Source organism: Chenopodium album, chromosome 18 (assembly GCF_948465745.1).
Source record: "Chenopodium album chromosome 18, dcCheAlbu1.1, whole genome shotgun sequence".
Taxonomy (NCBI): Eukaryota; Viridiplantae; Streptophyta; class Magnoliopsida; order Caryophyllales; family Amaranthaceae; genus Chenopodium; species Chenopodium album.
The window spans coordinates 45,716,254-45,737,714 of NC_137851.1; the positions used below are offsets into that span (position 1 = coordinate 45,716,254).

Below are 21,461 nucleotides of genomic sequence, written 5' to 3' on the forward strand. Positions count from 1 at the left end.
TGTTATTATATTTAATAAATAATCCTGAAAGGCACTCAATTAAATTACTCAGTAATACTAATAAGATAGTATCCCAACTATACTCCACTCCCAAGTCCCAACCTCCAAAGGTTGAAGATGAGCTAAAGTACTAATTTTAACCCACTATTTCCACATCTCTTAGCAAAATATCAAACAGTACAATGAAAACTAGGAACTAAGCCTAAAATATCCTTAATTATTAAGAAAAAATCACTGCAATCTGACGGTCGAAGCTCCAAGGCGTGAATGATCTCGACAATTAATCTCCTCTAAAACATGCTTAGCTGCAAACTTGACTCTCAAATAAATAGCCTTGCAACCCAGAATATACATTTTCCTATTTCAATTTAGAGTTCGATATTTTTGCCCTCGTTTTTTGCTTGATCTAGGTATCCTTCTGCAATATTTTACGGATTTATGAAAATGCAATTTTTTTTTATTTATTATTTTTTTCTATTTTTCTATTTTTCTATTTTTATTTTTTTCTTTTCCTTTTGATATTTGGATTATATGGTTATTATTAGTGCTCATAATTCTTTTAATTTCTCTTATTGCATTGGTGAGTGGAATCGTGGAGATCAGATTGTTGTTGGGTGTGTGAGGTGGTATTGGCAACAGTGAAACGACCTAATTTGAAGGGGGGTGTAGGGAAAGCTGCATACACTAGAGTTTAGGGAAAAATTTGTAGGGCATGAATCTAATTACGTACACTTTTGATAGTTAATTCACCCGATCAGGCGGGCTTAGCCAAATCGAGCATATAAGTTTAATTGCACTTCCGTTAATTTATTCGCCTGACGGAGTGAGCTTACTTTGATTGGGCGGGTGTGCAACCGATATTTTTCAACGAATAATTAAGGGAGATAATCGTTATGACTATTCATTACAAAATCAAACTATATTAATTAATTAAGTTTAGGAAATGGTGACTCTTAGCTAAAAATTAAAGTTTAAACAATTTAACTATTCATTGCCTCCATTTAAACTTAACTTGAAATTCTTCTTTCGAACTTTCTTATTCTATTTCATTGTTCTTTATTAAGTGTTCTTAAGGAGTTTCAATTACGTTTCTATAGTTGATCTTGTTATTTAGGTAAATCCTAGAAACATAACCAGAAACCCATAGCATTCATAGAATTTTTATAATATTAAGTATATTTAGTGGAAATATACTACAGATTCAATTGTTAGTAAAAGATATAAATAATAATAATAAAAAGTAGTGTAAGTGGATTTGGTAAAGAGAGATAATAAAATACTACGGAGTATCTTCGTTTCATATCATGTGCAACAAATGCCTTGACAAGAATTTCGAGGCAAAATTTGTTTGAGTGTTAAATTGAGAGAGAAATATAGAGATGCATGTTATGAGGAGATAAATAGAGAAAGATGTCGACTTAAAAAAACACATAATATGTATCATCTGTTTTTAATAAATGTTGCACATAATATGAAACAGATATTAGTGGTACTTTACCAAATTTTAAAAACTTACAATTATTAAGAAATGAATGAAAAAGGAAAATATTGAGATTATTATGAATGAAGGGAGTACAATTTAAGAATATAAAGAAAAAAAGTAATTACACCCATCGTTTCATAATAATCACAATACTTTAACTGGCACACACATGCAAATAGGGATGTCAATGGAAGGAGCGGATTTTATGTTAGTTTTCCCATCCCTATCCCCACCTAACATACTCATCCCCATCCCCGCGACGGACCCAAAATTCATCCCTATTCCTGCCCCGATGAGTTTAATTCCAAAATCATCTCCGCTCCCCCCCCCCAACACTTGGATATCCACTCCCACTTAATCCCCACCCAAGACCCATCTAATCTCTGCCTCCCAACAATAATAGTTGCTCCCTAGTGCAAGCATCACACTCTGTAAAATGAACATTAAGTAAATATATATATATATATATATATATATATATATATATATATATATATATATATATATATATTTATATGAACACGTAAAAAAAATGAACATTTAGTAATAAATAAATAAAAATGTAAAACAAAAAGAACATTTAGTACTAAAAAGTGAACATGATTATTTAGTATATACTAAAAATGAACATGATTATCATATAATCATAAAATTGCTAGACTATAACCTTAAAAACGAACATTTAGTTACATACATATATATGAACATGAAAAAAAATGAACACGTTAAATAAATGAACATTTAGTAATAAAAGGTGAACACGTTAAAAAATTATACTAGGAACATTAGTATATTAAAAATGAACATTTATCATACAATAATGGAATAGTTGGACTATACCTAATATAATGAATATTTCATAAAAATATATGAACACATTAAATGAAATGAACATTTAGTATAAGAAGAATAAACACGTAAAAAAGTGAACACGTTAAGAAAATTGAACATTTAATATATTAAAAAAGAACATGATTTTCATATATTCATATACGTTCAAATTCATTGTATATAATTATTAACGTAAAATAAAGATAAATAAATCGTTAAAATATGTTCATTATTTATGTACTAAATGTTCATTTTTAGTGTACAAAATGTTCATTTTTAGTGTACAAAATGTTCATTTGATGCAAAGTTTGTTTAAATTTAAAGTACTGTGTGTTCATTTTATTTTATTTTTTAATTTTTTTTTTACAACAATTATACACAAGTTTGATTGTAGTTATTTTAACTCTTAAAATTTGAATGTCCACCTTAAATTTAATCTTGGTTCATCATATAGACAATTTTAGCCTTTTGACCATCAGATCTAGAACTACAGCTCTATTTGAGCTCTCTTGAATTGAAGGTTTTTATGTCTTCTTCAAGTGCAATTACTAGATATATTATGGAGATAATAAGTTCATCCTAGACGTGATTAATGATCTTTGGGCTAGTCAAAATAGTCCAAAGCATAAAAGGTGATGGATTGAACAAAAGAAAGAAGCTCATTATTGGTCCTCATGGAGTCATTGCCCATAGGCAAATTATAAGATGCACCATGGTGCACCTTAAACTATGCGGTCCACCTTTAGATTAACGCCACGTGTTTGCTAACTGTAGTTTTCTTCTTTCAAATTCTCAATCTTTTTCTTCTTGTATTTCGTACATCCTTTCCTCTTTAAATTATTTCCTAATTTCTCAATTCCTTCTCTTCGATTCTCTTCTTTTTTAAACTTTTCTTATTTTTTAATCATCATACATAATTTCCCTCTCCTCGATTTTCTCCATTGTTGATTCCTCTGTTTTTTTATTGAATTTGTTCATCACTATTGTTCATCGCAATGGATTTAATTTATGTACATGAGGTTCTCGACACTGCAGGTTAGATTTCTTATTTTATTTGATAATTATCGCTAATTAGCTTTTTTTGTTGTTGATGCTAGTTATTTTTCATTTTGCTATTGATTCTAATATTGTTTTGAGTGATTGTTGATTTGAACTGATCGTATAATTTTTAGGTTTAATTAGTTATAATTTCATATAACTCAATTGATTAATAGATGAATTGATCAAATGATTGATTAATTTTAATTAAGCTGCTGAAATTTGTGATGAGATTTTGATTTCTCATTGTTTTTTATTAATTTATGATGAATTTGATCATTTGTTGATTAAACTATTGAACAATTCAGTTAGAATTCGTTTAATATGATTCTGAACATTCGGTTCATATGATTACTTACTACAGAATTTATGTGATCAATTTGAAAGATATTCATATATTTTAGTTGTTATTTATTAATTATTGAATAATTTGAGATTTAATGTTAATTAAGCTGCTGAAAGTATGTTCAATTTGAATTTTGATTTTAATTGCTTATTTTTTTTGATGATTTCAGTTTCATTTATAATTTAATTGTTGAATTGGTGCTTTAATTTGTATTTTATGAATATAATTTGTTTATATCATGTTTTTGAACATTTTGTTCATATAATTCGAGTAACGCACTTTTCATTGTATTTATTATCAAAATTGTTATTAGCAGTATCATATTATGAACACAGTTTCTATTTTTATGAACATTTAGGTTACTTTAATGAACCTTTCTATTTTACATAATTCTCTGAGTATGTATATATGCTTTTTAAAAAATAATTGTAAACTTAATTATGGAAATTTTTTTCCTATATAAAACTTTGTTGTTTTATTTTTGAACTCTAGTAATGGTTATTATGAATTGTGTTTATTTATTGCAATTAGAACGTATGAAGTTGTTTATAAGGAAAGTCTGAAGGCTGAGCAGAATTCCGAGGAGTGTCTTCAGGTGCAGAAGTTTTGAAGGGTGCAGTGTTCAGTGGTTTGTGGTTGGGGTTCAGAAGTTTTTGTAGGGTATTCAGAAATTTTTGTAGGGTGTTCAGTAGTTTATGATTGGGGTTCAGAAATTTTTGTAGGGGGTTTAGAGGTTTTTGTAGGGTGTTCAATGGTTTGTGGTTGGGGTTCGGAACTTTTTGTAGGGTGTTCAGTGGTTTGTGGTTGGGGTTCAGAATTTTTTGTAGGGTGTTTAGTGGTTTGTGGTTGGGGTTCAGAATTTTTTGTAGGGGGTTCGGAGGTTTTGGTAAGGTGTTCAGTGGTTCGTGGTTGGGGTTCAGAAGTTTTTGTAGGGTGTTCAGTGGTTTGTGGTTGGGGTTTAGAAGTTTTTGTAGGGGATTCAAAGGTTTTGGAAGGTGTTCAATGGTTTGTTCTTGGGGTTCAAAGGTTTTTAAATGTGGTTAAAATGTTTTTGAAGGGTGTTCAGTGGTTTGTAGTTGGGGTTCAGAAGTTTTTGTAGGGGGTTCAGAAGCTTTTGTAGGGTGTTCAGTGGTTTATGGTTAGGGTTCAGAAGTTTTTGTAGGGGGTTCAGAGGTTTTTATAAAGTGTACAGTGGTTTGTGGTTGGGGTTCAGAATTTCTTGTAGGGTGTTCAGTGATTTGTGGTTGGGGTTCAGAATTTTTTGTAGGGGTTTGATGAATTACATTTCTATAGGTTTTATAGGCACGTTTATGCTAATTTTATAGTTGCTTTTTAGGTCTTTTGTCGCTTTTTAGGTCGCGATTGCATAAGTTATCCATTTTGTGCTCTATTACGCTTCGTTTGTGTTTTCTTAATATTTCGGGTAATTTCTATAACTATTTGGACGCTTTCGGAGTGGTTTTGCAAAAATCGGACAAGAAAAGGATCACTACTAGAAAAATGATCTTTAGTATCGGAAAATTTAGTATTAGTAAATATTTCCGATACTAAAAGATTCTTTAGTATCGGATGTTTTTTTTCTGATACTATTTCTTGGGTTTTGACTCAACCTCAATATTAAACTTTACTATAGTGTCGAAAATTTTTTTATCAGATACTAATGACAATGTAGTATCAGAATCATTCCGACACTAATAGGTTTTTTTACTATCGAAATTAATTCTGTTATAAATAGAGACCTATGGTAACGAATTATTCCGATACTAAAGTCGTTAGTACATTTAATGAAAAAATATACTACTTGGCGTTGGCGGTACATTGAAATTTTAGGAAAATTTTGAAACATTTCATTCTAAAATTTCACCTCGGTAAAATGAAACCCTGGTTCTCCATCCCTCACTCCTCCTCAAGCCATCTCTCACCTCTCTTCTCTCTCTCCTCAAAAATGAAGGCAACCACATCTACAACCACCACCGCAGCCGCAACCTCATCCACAACCACCGTTGTTCACAAATTCTCTCTCGCATTTTCTTTTCGTTCTCTTTCCTCTAGCCCCCTTTTACCTTATCAATCGTTTTCTAGGGTTTTTGCCATTGTTATTCCCTATATATCTTTGATCTAATCACCTTCCTCTGTTAATTCGATCAATCTGCCATGTTTATTGTTGTCTTAATGGCGAAAAAATTGTTTCGTTCTTTGGCTTCAATTCGTTGGTGTCGCCTCGTCTCTCATTTTCTCTTCGATTTTTTGGGTTTTGATTTATTTTTCTTGGGTATGAGTTTCTTCAAATACCCATCTTTTAATGTTGATTACATTTGAAAAATTTAGATCTTAGTTGGTGTTTCGAGTAAAAACAATGGGACCTTGCCGAAGGTCCTATGAAGTGGTGAAGACTGGGCTCGGTCCAAGTGATGTTGGGCCGAGGGTTTCCTGCACAGCAAACACACGTAAACTGGCCTCGGGGGTGTTGCCGAGGAAGGCCCCTCCGATGCTAAAGTCAATACAATGTGTAGAGAGAGAAAGCTATGCAAGAGAATTAATTGCTAGGCCCAATTGGATTAAATTGGACCCAAACAACTTGCCTCCAGACCCGATTTTGAAGTATGACGGGTCGGGTTTAATTAACCAGAAAAAAGGAGGGAAGTAAGTGATGTAATTAATCCAAAAATTTGAATTTAAACCGCAATTAATGAAATAACGGCGGTTGGATGGATAATTGTGGAAGTTGGACGGATAATGGGCGGTTGATCATGGGAACATGTGTTTAACGGTTACTTAGTGAGGTATTTAAGAGAAATTAAAGCGCGGACTCCTAGAATTCCCATTTCTGGAAATATAATCAAAGAGGCGCACTATCTCTCCTCACTTCTTCACAAACACGCACCCAAAGCTCTCGAGAAAACCCAAGAACCCGCATTAAAACTTCGCAAATTCCCCGAGCATTAAGCTTAGAAACTGAAATTCGTCATTACCAACTTGTAGATCGGCAAATTCCGCTTCAGATTAAGGTAATTTCCTTTGATTTTAGTTTATTTTTCTTCGAATTCGAACTTTTTCCCCTTTTTTCGACTTTTTCTTCGAAACTCGACAATGGCGAGAGGAGTTAGAGGTAGGGCCCGTGCTCCAAGAAGGGCAAGGCAAATTCCCGATCCCAGGAACAGGACTGGGACTTGGAATGGACAAAGAGTAGGGCTTGACCCTGCTAAAGGAATTAGGGCGACCCAATTTCATCGGCGCCTCCTGAGGGATCGGAGGGGCCAAGTATTTCTGGGCGGGACGAAGAAGTCCCCGCCAACCTGTGGGATATCCTCCCCGGATTTACAGAGTGAGAGGATGCCGAAGTAGCTTTTTCCATTATAAAGAACTGCCCCTACCCGTGGTGGGTAGGGAATGCTGAAGAATATCGATTTGCCGAGCAAATTGAATTGCATTACGACATCCTTGAAGCTGATGGGTATTGGTGCCGAATGCCTGTGGCATCTGATAGAATCCATCGTCCACCCCCGGGATATGTGGGGGTGTACACAAGACAACTTCAGTATGGGCTGAGGTTCCCTCTAGACGTATTCGTCTGAGACTTGCTGATCCACTATAACGTTTCCCTGTGCCAGCTAACTCCTGTCAGCATCCGAAGGGTGATGACGTATTTGTGGGTCTGTAAGTTCTTCAGATATGTGTCGAACCTGCACTGCTTCAAAAAGCTCCATCGGCTAGTGCCAAACACTCAAAGTGGGCACGGAGATCATGGTCCTGGGTGGTATCGGATTGAGTCCCGGCCCCAGTATTTAACGATGTGGCCGAACGACTCTTCAGACAAGGAATGGAGAGGTCAATGGATTTGGGTTAGGGCACCCACAGATCCTAACCACCCTTACGTCTTCAGCGCTCCCAGGTATCAAGCTGAGCCTGATCCTGAAATGGGAAGTCTGGGCCCTCCCGAAGACAACGGCCCAGATCTGAACCTTAATCAGCAGCATATCTTCCGCAAAATGCTGAACCCTAGGGGCGGCGGCCGAATGAAGTATATCCCGGAGACTTGGCTCCCGGATACACATTACGTTTTCCAAGAGAACATGTTAGCAGTTGTCGGCCTCAGCCGAAAGTTTAGGGATCGTAAGTTTCTTCGGCTGGGGCCGAGGCCTTTATTATTTATTTTTCTCTGTTTTTGCTTCGCACTTTTCTGCTGAGCCAATCCAACATCTTCTATTTTGCTGAACTGATCTTTGTTCCTTTTTTCTTATACTCAGAGCGAAACGAGACTAACGTCGGCATTGACTACAATCGTCTCGGCGTCAACCGAGAAAGAGTCATAATTGATCGGGCCCCTTCTATCACCGATCCGAAGCACAGGGAAGTTCACCTAGATCATTCCCATCTCTAAATTGAGGTTGTTGCTCTGTATCAGAAGCAAAAGCCTTGGTGGAAGAAGAGAGATCCCTGGCTTCAGTTGTTAGATGAAGAAGCTGAAGCTGCCCGTACAGCCGAAGAGGTTGCACGGGTGATTGAAGCTTGTGAAGGAGGAGAAGGGTCCTCCAGGGCTACTGAAGAAGAAGTAGCGGCCAGGGCAGCTGAAGAAGACGAGGCTTTGCTGAAGACCTCGGTGAGTTTTTAGACTTAGCTTTTCAGTTTTTCTCTCTTTTTTTTTTTTTTTTAACCTCACATTCTTCCTGCCCCCCTGTCTTTTGCAGTCTGAAGAGAGCAAGAGACAGAGAGAAGGGAAAGCCCCTGCTCGTCTCGAAGACCAAATCCAAGAAGAATCTGAAGAATCAGACATGGACGAGCAACCTCTTCTCAAACGAAGACGAAGAATGGCCATCATTGGCCCTCATGACTTTCAGACGAGGCCGAGGCCCATCGGCGTCAACATCAGGGAACCCGAGGAAGGCGGTGTATCGCCGAGGGTTCCCCAGCCACCACCCTTGTCTCCGCCGAAGACCCCTTCACCACCTCTTGAGATGGAGGTGGATCAGAAAACTCCCGATCCAAAGGGAGGGGTCTAAGAGGAGGAAGTTCAAGAGAGTGCTGCTGAGCACAATGCTGAAGATGCTGTGAAGCCCGATGCTGAGGGTTTCACAGCTGATATTGCGAGAGAGGTTGAGGCTTTCGTCCTCACCCCTGAAGAAGAAGCAGAGGTCATAATCATTGACTCTGCTGAGAAGAAGGAGGAAGAAGTTCAAGAAGAAGCTGAGCCATCCAAGGCTCAGGAAGCTCCATCGTCTTCCTTTCCTTCATTCCAGACGCTGCAGTATGGAGAATTGGGTTTCTCGGCCCCCCGCATTCCTATTCCAGATCACATCTGGGATCTCATATGGGGCCAGAACCGAGAAGGTGCTGCAGCCTACTTTGGCAATTTTGCTGGCCTGTCCGAAGTAGATAGGGCGAGGATCTGGTCGCTGAAGGCCAATGCTGGGATGGGCGAGTCCAGAAGATCAGTTCCAGACCCAACAAGGTCTAATCAACTGCTGATGATGTAGGTAAATTTCCTTCCTTGCCTTTATTTTTCAATTCAGCTCTTCAGTTCAGTTTTTTTTTTAAAACTGACTTGTGCCTCTGTTTCCAGTTTGTGCACAATCAGACTCTCACTGTAGAGCTGATAGATTCCCTACAAGATAGGGTTGACGCTGTCGAGTATGAGAAGAAGGTGGCAGATGAGGAGCTGAAGCTTACTATGCTGAAGCAGGCAGCAGCTGAAGAGAAGCAGCAGAAGGGCGAAGAATATGAGAAAAAAGTTGTTGAAGCCCTTCAGACCTTCTGCGCTGCTATGGAGAAGGAAGTTTTTCCCCCACTGATAGAAGGGGAGAAATTCCTTTAGAAGCACATGGGAGTGGACATCTCCAAGTTCAAAGCTGCTATTGAGAGAAGAATCAGAGAAGGAGCTGCTGCACAAGCTGAAGTGCAACAAAAGCTAGAAGCTCTTGAAGCCAGTAGAATGGCTGCTGAAGAGGCGCTCCAAGCTCAAAATGTCCAACTCTCAGAAGCTGCTACTGCTGCTGAAGCTCAGAGAGTGAAGCTCCAAGAGGCTGAGGATCAACTGAGGGTCAAAAATGATGAACTGACCTAAGTAAAGACTGAAGCTTCCGAAGTTCAGCAAGAGCTAAACGAGCAGAAAGACTCCTCCTCCAAGCTTGCTGACGAGCTGAACAAATCCAAGAAAGACTTGGAGGAGACAAAGAAGAGGTTGGCTGATGCTGAGGCCCTACTCAAGGTCCGTATCTACACCCAGGAAGAATACGACATGGGTTTCAAGAACGGGGTAAGAGTGTGCCGAAGAGTCTGCCTACATGCTGAGCCGAAGCTGGACTGGTCCAAATGTGCTGAATGGATCCAGGATCCCGAAGACCCTCACATGCAGTATCCAACTCCAATTGAAGCTGAAATCCTTGAGGCTGAAGAAGCCGAAGAAGAAGCTGAAAGAAGGGAGATGGAGGCTGAACAAAGAGAAAGGGAGGCTCAGCAGAGTGCAAAGCCTGCTTCTTCCGCTGCTGGGACTGAGGCCGCAATGGGACCCAGTAATGCTGATCAGTCTAATCCTCGGGCTGAAGCATAGGAACTCGGGCAGTCGTCTTTAGAATCTTGCGGTTCATCGTGCGCTCAAGTTTAGACTTGCTGCTTCTGAATTTTTTGCCTTGTTTTTTACTTCAGCTTGCCTTGATGTACAAACTGCTTTATCTGTTTTTGTATGTACCTCGGCAGCTGTAATTTTCCGCTTGTGGGCGGCTGCCGATACTTTATTATGCCCTTAGAACATTTGGACTTGTAGCTCATTTTCTGAGTATTTCTCTCATTAATCTGATGCATTTTCTTCAATTGCTTTGTCTTATTTTGAATGCTTTACTGTTTCTTAACTTGAGAAATTTCGCAAAAATTTGCTAAGTACAAAGCTTTAAGCTTGAAGAATTCTGCTGAAGATAAACTTGCACTGATAGTGCTTCTTGCCCCCCCAGTAATCTGAAGACTCAAATCTTTGGATTACTGAGTTGGGTTTCTTTAACTTTTCAGACGAAGCTGAATAAAAAATTTCTAATAGTTGCTGGTATCCTTGATTTTATGTCTATCTTTAAAAATGGATATCTGAAACACAAGGCCAACTGAAGGCAATGTTTCAGATAATGGCTTTTTGGGATACATGGCTCAGTTAAGGCAATATCCCAGACTTGTCCATGGACTCATGTCTTTGGAGAACAAGTCTTACTGAAGTTTAACCTCAGCTGAAAGACCAGAGTTCTTTAAAAAGACGAGTTTGTCAGCAATCTGAAACCCTGTTACCCGAAGGCGAAGGTTTCAGACAAGGCTGAATAAAAAAACCCCTAAAGAGTAGATAGAATAAAGAAAACTTGAAAGAATAAAAAGTTGCAAATAATTATAGAAATGGTGGCTCCGAGACCTTTCATTAATAATTCAAAATGTACTTACAAAGATTGTTCTGCCCCGAAGGGTTTACACATGATATTTCTTAAGCACATCAGCATTCCAGTGATTTTTCAGCTCAGTTCCATCTAACTAACGAAGTCGGTATGTCCCTGGCTGAAGCTCATCATAAATTTCATAGGGTCCCTCCCATGCAGCTGAGAGTTTCCCATGGATTCGGCCTTTCTGAACTACAACAGCATTCCAAAGGACAAGGTCTCCAATTTTGAGAGGCCTTGCATGGACCCTTCGGTTGTAAAATTTGTTGATTCTCTGCTTATAAGCAGCCATTCTGTCTCGGGCTGAGTCTCTTACTTCATCGAGGAAATCGATGGATTCCTTCATAAGTTGCTCATTCTCAGCCGAGAAGTGGTGCACTCGTAAACTTTCAGAGCCGATTTCCACTGGAAGAACGGCTTCGGCACCATACACCAGCTCAAAAGGTGAATAGCCCGTTGCCTCTTTTTCAGTTGTCCGAAGTGACCAGAGGGTTCCTGGAAGTTCCTCTATCCACTTGGACTTTTGATCTTCAACCCTTTTCTTCAAAGCATTGAGGATTTGTTTATTCGCGGCTTCGGCTTGGCCATTACTTTGTGGATGACACACTGCTGAATATGCCAATTTGATGCCGAACTGATCTGTGTACCGCCTCAGCGGTAAATTATCAAATTGCCTCCCATGATCGAAGACAAAAACCTTCGGAATACCGAAGCAAGTGATAATGTTCTGCCAGATAAATTTCCTGACAATTTGCTCTGTGATATTCGAAGCCGCTTCAGCCTCAATCCATTTGCTGAAATAGTCGATGCCTACTATCAACCATCTTTTTTGGTAAGGTGCATCTGGAAAGGGTCCTAAAATATCCAGCCCCCATTGGGCGAATGGAAGTGGATTAAGGATCGGCTGAAGGTCTCTAGCTGGCTGATGGATGACTGGTGCAAATTTTTGACATTTTTCGCATTTTCGGACCAGCTCCTTAGCATCTGAGATCATGGTGGGCCAGTAATATCTGGCCCTCAATGCCTTGTGGGCTAAGGTCCTTCCCCCAATGTGGTTTCCATAGATGCCGAGGTGAATCTCCCGAAGGATGTAATCTGCATCTGTTGGACCCACGCATTTCAGCAATGGGGCTGAGAAGGACTTTTTCAGAAGCTCTCCCCTGAAGACGATGAACCTTGAGCTAGTTCTCTTCAGTGTGGGTCCATCCAGCTGGGTTTTGGGTCAGCGCAACACACTTCAGGTGCTTCGTCGACACTTCTTTCTCGGCGCACTTCCACATATACAGATCTGTTCAGCTCAGTGAGAGTTGAACTGGCAAGTTTGGAGAGTGCGTTGGCTTGAGCATTCTGACCCCTTGGGATCAGCTGAACTTTAAAAGTTCTCAGCTTTGCAATAACTGACTTGATCTTGGCAAGGTAGGCTATCATGGAGGGCTCTTTGGCCTCGTAGCTGCCACCGATCTGATATGCAACTAGCTGAGAGTCTGTTTTCAGGCAGACATGCTCGGCTTCCAGAGAGATGCACAATTCTAGGCCAGCGATTGCTGCCTCATATTCAGCTTCGTTGTTTGAAGCCTTGAAAGACAATTTGAGTGCATACTCAAAGGATTTGCCTTCGGGAGAGGTTATCACTACCCCTGCCCCCGAACCATTTACGGTGGAGGATCCATCCGTAAAAACGGTCCAGATTTTCTTTTCATCGTCTAGCGTCTCCTGGTACGAGCACTCGGCCAGGAAGTCCGCTAGAGCCTGAGCCTTGATGGTTGCTCTCGACTGGTAGCTGATGCTAAATTCGGTGAGCTCGAAAGCCCACTTGGCCAACCTACCAGATTTTTCAACTTTGCCGAGAACTTTCTCCAGCGGCTGATCAGTCAAAACCACTATCTGATGGCAATCAAAGTAGGGCCTCAACTTCCGAGAAGCTACCACTACTGCAAAGGCAACTTTCTCGAGTAGAGGGTAGCGAGTCTCGGTATCCGTTAGAGTGTGACTGACGAAGTAGATCGGTTGCTGAATTTTATTTTCTTCCCTCAGTAGCACTGCACTGATGGTGGCTCGGCTGACAGCCACGTACAGATACAAAGTTTCTCCCTCTACTGGGCTAGCCAGTGTTGGGAGTTGAGCCAGGTGCTCCCGAAGCTGCTTGAGGCTTCTTTTTGCTCTCCTTCCCAAACGAGCTCTTTTGTTTTTGGGAGTTTCAAGGCTTTGAAGAAAGGTAACCCCTTGTCCGAAGCTCTGGAAATGAACCTCGAGAGGGCTGCCATTCTTCCGGTGAGCCGCTGAACGTCCCTCTTTGTTTTCGGCTCAGGAAGATCGAGCGCTGCTTTGACTTTGGAGGGATTGGGATCAATCCCCCTCTTACTAACCATGAACCCAAGGAATTTCCCTGACTTCACGCCGAAGACACACTTCTTCGGATTCAGCTTCATTTGATGTTTCCTTAAGGTGGCGAAGGTTTCAGCCAGGTCCTTAACATGGTCATCAGATTTTTTGCTTTTGACGATTGAATCATCAACATAAACTTCCATGTTTCGGCCTTTTTGATCGGTAAAAACTTGATCCACCAGCCTTTGATAAGTTGCCCCCGCATTTTTCAATCCGAAGGGCATCATTTTATAATTGTACACCCCGGCATTCGTGACGAATGGCGTCTTTGCTCGGTCATCGGGGTGCATGAAGATCTGATGATACCCCAGAATGCGTCCATGAAACTAAGCAAGTCATGGCCACTCGTTGAGTCGACTAGCTGATCGATCCTCGACAAGGGATAGAAATCCTTCGGACAAGCCTTATTTAGGTCCGTGAAGTCAACGCACATTCTCCAGGTACCATTGGCCTTCTGAACCATCACCACATTTGTCAGCCATTCTGGATATTGACAGGGCTCGATGAAGCCTGCCTCCAGCAACTTTTTGACCTCGGCTGCGATGTCTCGGTTCTTATTTGCGGAGTAATTCCGCTTCTTTTGCTTAACTGGCCGACACGTTGGGTCGACGTTAAGCTTATGGGAGATGAGGTCTGGACTTATCCCAGGCATATCAGCTGCCGAGAAAGCAAACACATCTCTGTTGTCCCGAAGGAGTTGAATAAGTTCACAACGGGTGCTCGGATCGAGGTCCATCCCGATTGTTACACATTTCTCAGCATCTCCTTCGGTCAACTCAACCGTTTCAGTCTGCTGGTCAAGGTCCATTGTTGATGGGTTGGACTCTTCACAATCTAGCCTGCTGTCTATATCAGCAGGCGTCCCAGACCTTTTCTTCTTCGGCTAGCTCTCTGAGTCTTTCGGCTCAGATGAAGAGTTAGCCTTTTCTTCTTCTGGCCCTTTTTCTTTGGGCACAGAACCTTGGGCCGAAGCACTTAGAACTTTCGGCTTTTTTGTGCTCGGCTCTCTTTCTTTTTCTTTCTCCTCTTCATCCTCATCGTCGTCGCCCGGGCGGCTAGTGGATGGCTTGAGGTAGTTGCACCTTCGGGCCTCCTTTTGGCTGCCCTGGATCCTTTCGGGGAAGCCGGCGTCTGAAACATAGATCATCAGCTGATAATAAGTTGAGACAACCCCTTGGATCTCGTGAATTATGGGTCTCCCCAAAATCACGTTGTACACTGAAGGCGCGTCGATGACCAAAAATTCAGTCATGACGTTCCTAACTGCTTCATCGCAGCCGATGGTGACAGGAAGCAGAACCTTCCCATCAGGATAAGTTGAAGCCCCATTAAATCCGGATACTGGGTAAGATACCGGCGTGAGGTGCTTGGGCTTCAGCTTGATTTGATTGTAGGCCTTTCAGAACAAAATATTTGCTCCGCTATCACCGTCAATTAGAACTTTGCTGACGTCATGGTTAGCCACCGTGGCGATGATCACCAACGGGTCCTCGTGAGGGTACGTCACCCCCCGACAGTCAGCGGCTGTGAACGTCATGTTCGGCACCGGTGACTGGGGTGGCTGAATGTCAGCATGGTTCACCTGATGGGTCAGAGCCCTGAGGTGACGCTTGTGCTCCCTCCGAGAGCATGCTCCTCCCGAAATAACATGGATTGGAGGGAATTTTCCTTCCACAGTTTTGCTGTTCTTTCGGGGGAAGTCAATTTCTTGCCGAGAGTCTTTTTCGGACTTCTCGACCTCTTTTTTCTCGCGGTGATCCGCAATATATTTTTTCAAGTACCCCTTCCGGACCATATCCTCAATTTGGTCCTTCAGCTGGATACATTCCTCAGTGTTGTGTCCCGGTGATTCGTGGAACTCACACCACTGATTCTTATTTTTCCGCTGATACCACTCTGGGAGTGGTCTCGGCTTACTGTAACTTTGCTCCTCCTTCGTCACGCTGTAAATCTTAGCGCGCGGAAGAGAGAGCGGAGTGTAAGATTCGTATATGCCCGCAAAAGGAGCAGATTTTTCTTTCTTCGACTCGTTGGCCGAAGATTGTTCCGAGGCTTTCGCCTTTCCCTTTGCCTTCTGGCCTTGGCCTTCAGACGAGGGTGCTTGTTTTTGTTTCCCTCCCCCAGATTGAGGTTGGGTTTTTGTTTTGTTCCACTCTTCAGCTCGGATGAACTTATCCGAAGCATTCAGTGCCTCCTCCAAGGTCCTGGGTGAATTCATGACCATGAAGTCTGAGAACGGTCTGAAGGGCGAAAAATTCCAGCCCTTGGTCCAGCTGAGAAATGCTGGATAACTCGTTGCTGAAGTGAGTCAGATAGTCTCGGAGGCTTTCGGCCTCCCCGTGCTGCAGACCCATAAGCTCTGCAGTAGTCTTCTCCCGGCGATTTGCCGTAGAAAACTTGCTCTTAAATTTGGAGGACAAATCGTCCCACCCGGTGATTGAGCCTTCTTTCACTCCCTTGGAGATCCACGCTTGCGCGACCCCTTTGAGAGTGGTAGGAAAATATTTTCACCAAGTCGCTTCGGACCTGGGGCAAAGGTGCATGTGAGCCTCGTATGAGGCAATGTGGTCCTTCGGATCCGAAGTTCCATCATAAGTAATGTGCGACGGGATTTTAACCGTCGGCACATGGGCTTCCAGTATCCACTGCTCGAATGGAGAACTAGAAGGCAGCATCACGGCCTTGCCCTTATTCCCAGCCGAAGGGACCGCGCTCCGCCCTCTCAGAGAGGTAGAAGTGGTTTTCGTCCCTGGCTGGGAGGTCTGGGCCTCGGCTACAGGATAGGAGAGGCGGCTGTGCACGCTCCGTTCCCTATCGCCGAGACGGTCGTGAATGCTTCGGCGAACAGTTTCTGGCCGAGAGGCAGAACTGCTGCTTTTATGGGCTCTACTCGTAGTGAGCTGAGTGGAAGGCTCCCTGAAGAAGTGAGAGTTCCTGTTTCTCTCCCTCTCGGTTCTCCAGGTGTCCTCCTCCCATTCGCCGAGCTCCTTGAAAGAGGAGGGTTTCCCCCCCTCTTGGCCGAGGTTCCTCCGCTGATTCCTGGTTTGCAGAGGGGTTCGGTCGCGTTGAGGCGACATATTTTGGGCCTTCATGGCTTCCATGAGGACCGCTATAGCTCTCACCACCTCCTCCGAGTTGGGCCCCGTCAAGGGTGTCCTCGGCTGAGAGCGAGAATGGGTGTGAATGCTCCGGGATTGACTCCGGGCATGAGATTGGGTCCTTTGAGTGGACCGGTTGTCCTCATTTGACCGAGGTGGACTCGGTGGATGATTGGACTGGATGATAGGAGATTCGGATCTCTCCCTAGGCTCCTCATGAGAGTCGGGTCCCGCGGAGGGGCTCATATCTCGAGGAGGAGATGGACTAGGAGTGGGGCGTTCTAAGGGACCCCCTCCTAGTGACTTTCGGCGTTTTCTCAAAGGAGGAGCACCGTTACTCTTGTTCTTGCGATTCTTAGCCATTGGAACTAAGATTGAGGTAGAACGATTGAAATTGGTTAAAGATTTTTTTGAAAGTCTTCCCCACAGACGGCGCCAAATTGTTTCGGGTAAAAACAATGGGACCTTGCCGAAGGTCCTATGAAGTGGTGAAGACTGGGCTCGGTCCAAGTGATGTTGGGCCGAGGGTTTCCTGCACAGCAAACACACGTAAACTGGCCTCGGGGGTGTTGCCGAGGAAGGCCCCTCCGATGCTAAAGTCAGTACAATGTGTAGAGAGAAAAAGCTATGCAAGAGAATTAATTGCTTGAGGCTTTGTGTGAATGAATGTACAAATGAGATATTGATGGCTTTTATACCTTTGCATATATGGGAGAAGTGGGCCTTGGCCCAATTGACTTGCCTTGTTGACTAATCTTGACTTTAGCACAATTGGAGAGTTGAACCTTGACCTTGGGCTTTTAATTGGATCATTTAATGACTAGGCCCAATTGGATTAAATTGGACCCAAACAGTTGGTCTTTTTTATTTTTTATTTTTTTGGTTCAGATCTGGGAAGAATGCTCTGCGAGGGTGACGGTCTCAAACCAAATCAAAGCTCTCACTTTCTGTAAAATCCGGGTAATTTTTTTTAATTGTGCTTTAGGATTTTTAATGTATGTTTAACTGTTGTCCAATTTGTCCCTGAATTCATTCGTTTGCCAATTTTTATGGGATTAATGTAATTGGGTTGTTTATGTTGAATTGTAGGTGATTAGGATTGTCAAATGTATGATGAATTTGGTCTTTTTAGCATGATTTTAGTGATTAGGATTGTAAAATGGATTGTCAAATCATCAAGGTACTTCTATCATATTGATATTGCTCGTTATTGTTGTCTGTAAGTTTCGCTTTCGGTTTTTAATTTAATTGGTACAATAGTATGTTTTATTATCATCATCATCCTTCTTGTTGTGATATTATCTGGATGTGAAATGAAATGAGCATTAGTTCAGAAAATCTAGTACTTTTTATAATCTGATTTGATTGTTATATATATATTTGTATGTTGGATGTGGGTATCTGAACTTTTAAATGATTATGAATGTTGATTGAAACTATAATGTTAGTGTTCAATTCTATTTATGATGTTTAGTAATAATGCTAGTTGACTTGTAGTGCTCAGTTCACACTTTCCTCTGCTCATTTTCGAGTTTAAACAAGTGACCATTGATGCGTTGGTGGTTATGATACTTGTATTAGTAATTCATTTCTTCATCATTATTGTTGTTGTAATATTAGTTTGAAACTATGTGTGTCGTTTTTTCCATGTGATTATATTTTCAATTTTATTAAACTTGTAAATAAGTGTAATTCATCAAGTTATTATGTCAATTTTAAAGAGAAATTTGCATGTGTTTTTTCTACAAGTATTAGTTTTAGCTCTTAGATAGAATAGATGGATATATGAGTTCAAAACAGTTGTAGTATTTAATCCCTTTGTTGTATGATGTTAATGATGTTGTTGGAGGCTCTTATATGTGATGATTTTTGTTTTCCCCTTCTACACAGCTTAAACTTTGTGATGATCTAGAATGCCCAAGTTTGAAGGTTGTTGATGCAAGTGTATAGCTCTTTGGAGATCAAGTAGCTGTTTTATACTTTTGTTAAGAAAACATTATGCTATGATATCAATTAGTACGATAGTTTATGGGGTGGCGGTGATGTAAAATGCACCTTTTTTTTTTGAGAGAATGTAAAATGCACTTTGTATTACAAGCATATACTTTAGTTTTTTGTACTAAATCTAGAGCTACATAATGAGATATATATAAAATAAAAATTCTTTTGTACAAGTATTTGTATTATATATTTAATTGTGAAGTATTTTATAAATAATTAGTTGCATACTATAGAATTTGAAATTAAAGAGTCTCATATATGTGTACATTCAAGTATTAGAGTACTTTTGTGGTATTAAAGTATATCTTTAGTATCGGAAATTTTTGATACTAAAGGGTTTTTCCAAAATCAGTAATAATTATAGTATCAATAATTTCAGACACTACAAGGGTAGTTTAGTATCGGAAACCAATCTGATACTAAAGACCTACTCTTTTGTATCAATTAGTTTCGATACCATAGTATGTATTTAGTAACTGAACAATTTTGATACTACAAGAACAGATAATTGTATCAGAAATTCTGTTACTAGTTATCCGATACTATTGATTTTTCCGATACTATAGGCACGCCTTTTTAGTATCGGATTAAAAATCTGACACCAACACATTAGCCACGGAGGTACTAGTATCAGAAGAGTATCGGAAATCAGCCCTTCAGTATCGCTTTATTTCTGATACTAAAGACCATTTTTCTAGTAGTGGATGAAAAGTCGATGAATCGAGGTTGCTTAAAGAAGGATATATTTTTGTGGAAGCATAGGTTGAGATTTATATGCATGAGGAATGAATATGGCATTCACAAGGGTTGCTATGCAACTTTCGGAATTGAATTCAAGTTAGAAACGAAGCAACACGATAGTTCGCAAATTATTAAAAGTGACTGTTGTTCACTCTTTTGATCATAACTTGAGTTCTACACATTGGATTGAAGCGATTCAAAATGCGTTGGAAACTAGACGTGAAGAGCTTTCCAATGATAGGTCACATGAATTTATAAAATCTCTAGAACAAAAGTTACAACCTCTGCAAATATTCCCTACGAACCAGCGAATGACCAGCGCCCGCAGCTCGATACACCCAGCCACGAGCAATTACTGGTATGGCCGATGGATACCCAGCGGCCGCTGATTTGGACATGGCTGGCAGCTCGTGATGGGCCTCATTTTCCCACCTTCGAAAGCTTCCTTGACTACGATTAGGGGCGAAACCAGGATTTTTAAGTCCTGGGGGCCGGACTTGTTAAACAACAGATTGATGGAAAAAAATTAAAATGTACTAGTATTTTATTGTTACAAAAAAAAATTAGTTGAATCGTACTATATGATTTTTCATAGTAGAAAAATTGTCAATCAAAGATTCAACAATTATCAAATTAAGTACCATATAACCCTAAAATTTGATTTAATGGTCCATTCAATAAATCAAATCAAAGCCCACGTTGAATAAGAAGCTTCATTTAAAAAAACAAGTAAGTGATGGGATACAAACCCAGCTTTCTTGGGAAAAAGGATCATTACCCAACCAACATGACAAGCGTTATTTATTATATTATATATGTCTTTAATACTATATATAACAATTTTAAGGGGGGCCAAGAGTTATGAAACATGGCCAAAAATTTGGGCCGGGGAGGCTGGGCCTCCACCAGCCCCCCCGTCCCTTCGCCCTTGACTACGATTCCACTTGTCGCCTTAGTCGACCAATCATAATACGACTTATGTGATTGTTATTTTTCTTATTTTATTTTATTTATTTATCTTTAGATTAGTTTTAGGGTAATATAAATACCCCAAGGAATTATTATTTTCCCTTATGCCTTTGATATCTTTTTTTTTTTTTTTGATTCTACGTTCCTTTTTGTTTTCTCTCTAGCCCTAGTTTCTCATGGACAATTATTCCATTGATTCCTCCATGGTTTTGTTCTTGAGTTTGTTACTTTAATTTATAGAGGTAATCTTATTTCTTTACTTTAATTATGTTTTCTTTATTAGATTTAGTTTTTATTATTTATTTCATGTTTGAGTAGTTTAATTTCTAGGGTTTTGGAATCCATATTTATATTATGAATCTTGATTGATATTATTGATATTTTGATGATTGATTTCTCTAATTGATAGTGTTTTATTGTTAATCTTGCAACCTGATCAATTATTTGATTAATTATTATTAATAAAAGTTTGAATCGAAAGATCTTACTTTTAGAGGCTTACCTACAATTAGCAATTCTGATTATGTTAGCGACCAAACTACATATGTTGAATTGAGAGCGTTAACACCCGACCATAGGCTTAGCAATAATTGCTCTAGATGATTGATTGATTGAATTGTTATTGACATCTGATAGATTTAGAGATATAAATATGGTGAACCATAACCCAAGATCTTTTTATTGATTGTTTTATTCTTATTTTTAATTTAGACTATTTTTTTTATCTGAATTTCGTGACATAGTTTAGTTTCACCAAATTCTTAAAAGTTAGATTAAATAGTTATCTATCTGTGGATTCGACCCTACTTACCCTACTACATTGTTAGTTGGTTTTGTTAGGAATTTATTTTTGACAGGTGTACGACAAGCTATCAAATTTTGGCGCCATTGCCGGGGAGACGGCTTAATTTTATTTAGCTTCTTATTTGTTGAGACTAATCTGTGTATTTTTTTTTCTTTTTTTTTTTCTCTACTAACTCTTGTTTATGCAGGTTTCTCTTGCTCTTTTGTGGATTTATTTTCTTTTGAGAATGAGGTGTTTTGGAGATATTATTATAGGCTTGGTGACTTTGTTGGTCCTAATCATGAAATTGAAGAGTGGGATATGTGCTTAGTGATTTATGAGGGTCTAAATGAAGAAACTAGGTTTATTATTGAGTCTA

The 21,461-nt window shown here is 40.1% G+C and overlaps 1 long non-coding RNA gene across 1 annotated transcript; it reads left to right on the plus strand.

The window, feature by feature from the left end:
- Positions 1-5,712: 5,712 nt before the first annotated feature.
- Positions 5,713-18,609, plus strand: LOC145590934 (uncharacterized). The gene is made up of 3 exons (XR_014102211.1): positions 5,713-5,970; positions 17,476-17,547; positions 18,500-18,609. It is a non-coding gene; the product is annotated as an uncharacterized LOC145590934 (long non-coding RNA).
- The last annotated feature ends 2,852 nt before the right edge of the window (positions 18,610-21,461 follow it).